This window comes from Nannobrachium achirus (genome assembly GCF_963921795.1).
Source record: "Nannobrachium achirus genome assembly, chromosome: 6".
NCBI classification, from domain to species: domain Eukaryota; kingdom Metazoa; phylum Chordata; class Actinopteri; order Myctophiformes; family Myctophidae; genus Nannobrachium; species Nannobrachium achirus.
The window spans coordinates 51,052,344-51,056,104 of record NC_137815.1 but is presented as its reverse complement, the minus strand read 5'-3'; the positions used below and the strand labels follow the sequence as shown (position 1 = coordinate 51,056,104).

At 39.5% G+C, this 3,761-nt stretch overlaps 1 protein-coding gene across 1 annotated transcript in view; it reads left to right on the top strand.

The window, feature by feature from the left end:
- Positions 1-3,476, top strand: part of LOC308286272 (forkhead box protein P4-like) — a 45,759-nt gene extending 42,283 nt beyond the window's left edge. The window contains exon 8 of the mRNA XM_080727262.1: positions 3,449-3,476. The gene's annotated coding sequence lies outside the window, so the exon portion shown is untranslated. The remainder of the gene's footprint in view (positions 1-3,448) is intronic.
- The last annotated feature ends 285 nt before the right edge of the window (positions 3,477-3,761 follow it).

Genomic DNA, 3,761 nt, shown 5'->3' with positions numbered 1-3,761 from the left:
GTATATCGTCGTTGTCGGGTGGAAACCTTGTCCAAAACTGTTTGTTTTGTATTTATCATTTTTAAAATGGTTTAACTAGTGAAAACAGACGATCTACAAGCACACAACGCGGTGCAAGGCGTTGTGTGCTTGTAGATTTCACTACTTTTGTGCGACAGCCTTGTATGATGAAGCAGGGCTTTACTTCGCGAAAGAACGTACACATTTGAAACTTGGAGATACAAGGTTTCCACCCGACAACGATGATATTTAGGTAGGCCTATTTGAGGTATTTGGACTTTATTTGAGTATTTCCAGTTTCCAATACTTTTACTTTTACTTCTACTTCACTACATCTCGGATCCACGTATTGTACTTTTGCTCAATTGTGTTTATTTGAAAACTTCAGCTAGTTACTTTGCAGATATGAATAATTATTAGGGGTGTGTATCCATCCCCTACAAGGCGATTCGATACGTATCCGATACATGGGCTAACGATTCGATTCGGAAACGATACGGCTTACATACAGAACGATTCGATACGATTCGATTTGGTGCAATTTCGATACGATTTCGATTTTGTGGAATTTGATTCGATTCGATCCGATTCGATTCAATTCGATACGATTCGATGCGATACGGTGTGATCTACTTACGTTTAATGAAACATACATTTTCCATTTTTAATTAAGAAACTTGATCTATAAAGTAGCATGGCTGACCTTCAAATAATGGATATCTCATAAAAGACCAAGGAATAACAGAAAATTGTAAAGAAAGATGGATGACAAATCATTTTAGTATCATGTCATTGTTGTGTTCATTCTAAATAGACACAGACATGTAGATACAAAAAATAATTAATGTAAACTACAAAGCCTACTGACATGGTTTGAAAATCTGTCTCACACACCCATTTCTAAGAGCTTCACTTTTAGAAATGAAGCTCTTACTGTAACTGTAAACAGTTACAGTTGGTCAGGTGGAGAAATATAAAACAAACACACAAAAGGCCTGGCCCTTCAGGCTTCAGTACAGTGCAATAATTGTACTTTGCAAAGCTGCTATAATAACACTGAAAAACTAAAATACATCCTCACCAATGCCACAGATCAGATCAATCCTCAGCAATGCCACAGATCAGATCACCAAATAAAACTAGTAAAAGAGCCTGCTGTTATTCAGTCAATAAGATCACTTCGAAGAGATCCACTTTACAACAGTAACAACAGCAGTATAAAGTAAGTGCAACATTTGAAGTCTGGCACACATCATGTCTACTTGTTATCTTATGGCTCTACTGCAGTAGTTCTAAAAAAAAATCAAAAATCAATGTCAAGGACCCCCAGTTTGACATATGGATCAGGCTCTTGTCATAAGTTTAAATGGAACCAAATGGACCCATTAGGGTCCATTTGGTTCCATTTGTACACTCCATTGAGTTACACATACCCAAGGGTTCATTAGGGTCCATTTGGTTCCATTTGTACACTCCCCTGCTGAGTTACACATACCCAAGGGTCCATTTGGTTCCTATCATTTTGCCGAGGACCCCCTAGAACTCCCTCAAGGACCCTTGGGGGTCCCCGGACCCCACTTTGAAAACCAATACTCTATAGTCGCCCTTTGCAATAAAAGCTGATGCTGTGATTATTACCTTTGCTGTCGACAAGCGCGGGGACTTCTGATGGTTCTACTGGGAAAAGTGTTATCCAATCCATTACTGTCGCATTCTTATAAAATCCAAACTTGCGTTTCTCCACTGGAATAACCCATAGTGAATAGTGATGGAACTAGTCTACCACGTTGTTGGTTTGTTTACAAGTCGCTGTGTGTCGCACATGCGAGCGTCATACACGCACCAGTGTGCTATGTCGGAAGTAGCAGATCTATAAGTTTACAACCCATCCACATGCAACACCCTGTGGGCTTGTAGATCTGCGGCTTCCCGCAGGACAGTGACTGCAGTACGCGGAAACCCAGCTCTAGCGGAGGACAGAGCAGCAGGCAGGCAGCTTTTTCTTTTTTTTCTTTCCATTGCACTGCAGCACTGACTGCTAGCAGCGCTCACTTTTGAAGTAATGATTTGTAACAGTAAACGATGAGTAAGTAAGTTCAGAATTTCACAGCAGGTTAATTATTTAATGCTAAAATCCGATTAATCCGATTAATAACTTTAGGACCGATACATCGACCGATACGGCCGCGATTTGGACCGATCCGGGTAAACGCGCATCGATGCGGCCGTATCGCTAGTGTTGAAACCGATAATCGATTCACATCGATTTTTTCCCCCACCCTTAATAATTATGTTATGAAACATGCATTAATCCACTTTAGCCCTATTTTATACCTCAGCTATTTGAAAATAGACAATCTACATGTGAGTTTGTAGATCTGCCATTTTCAAACATTTTGTACTTTTACTTTTGGTATTTTAAAACCCTCTAAGGCCCGCATTAAGAAATACTTGAAATAAAAAATTGAAAAAAATCAGATGGTGTTGTAGGAGTCCTATTAAGAGGAAAATGTAATGTTTTTTTCAAAAAAATGTTTTTGTAAGATTTTATAGCCATAAATCAAAAATCATAAATCATGCTCTAATTTACATATGGGGGATATTTTTCACAATAATAACATATGTACATGTTCTAGACATTCTAATGATCACCCAAAAAAATAGTACAGGCATTTTACTTAGGTTTTTGTGAGGTATAGCTTCCATGAAAAAGTGAGATGTTGTTCGTCAAAACTCTGGAATTTCAGCGGGTGTGGCGGGTGTGAATGTCAGCCCCTGTGGGGGGTATTTATATGCAAATATTGTGGCCAATGGCATTGTAATACTAAACAATAGAATCCAATGGTGGTGTTTAGGTGGTAGGGGGAGCTAAAATAAAATGATTTAAACCTTTTTTTGGATAAAATACAAACGTTGTAATATTACAACCGTGGGCCTTAGAGGGTTAAAGGGGAAGACCACCCATTGTCAATATTGAACTATGTCATTAATATACCTTAGAGGAGTTGTGTGAAAATAGAAAAAAAGTCCCCCCCCTTCTGTGTTGCCTAGAACTGGAGGATTGATTTGGGGGTTTGTATTGTAAAGTACAACATACTGACATCACACATTGTACTTTACAATACAAACCCCAAAATCATTCCTCCAGTTCTAGGCAACACAGAAGGGGGGGAACTTTTTTTCTATTTCCACACAACTCCTCTGAGTTATATTAATGACATAGTTCAATATTGAAAATGGGTGGTCTTCCCCTTTAAGAACATGTTGATGCCAACACTTTCATACTTTTATTCAGGTACATTTTGAATAACAAACTTTTACTTGTCACAGAGTACATCTACATTGCAGCATTGATATTTTTACTTAAGTAAAACATGTGTGTACTTTTTCCACCTCTCCCTCTCTCTCTCTCTCTCTCTCTCTCTCTCTCTCTCTCTCTCTCTCTCAGCTGGCGAAAGAGAGCGAGCGACTCCAGGCCATGATGACCCACCTTCACATGCGCCCCTCAGAGCCAAAGCCTTTCAACCAACCTGTAAGAAATGACCTTTCACCTTTCACCTCCCACCCCTGTGTGTGTTTGTTAGGAGGAGTGCATGGTGTGATCTGGCCGTTTGTCTGCCTGGGTGACTGCGCCCTCTGTTGACCAAAGAGGGCACTGCCATAAAGAGAGTCTGTGAACTCTCTCTCCCCTTTTCTGTCTTTTGTGTTTTGTTTCTCTTGATCTCTCTTTGTCTCTTTCTCTCTCTCACTCTTCTTTAAAT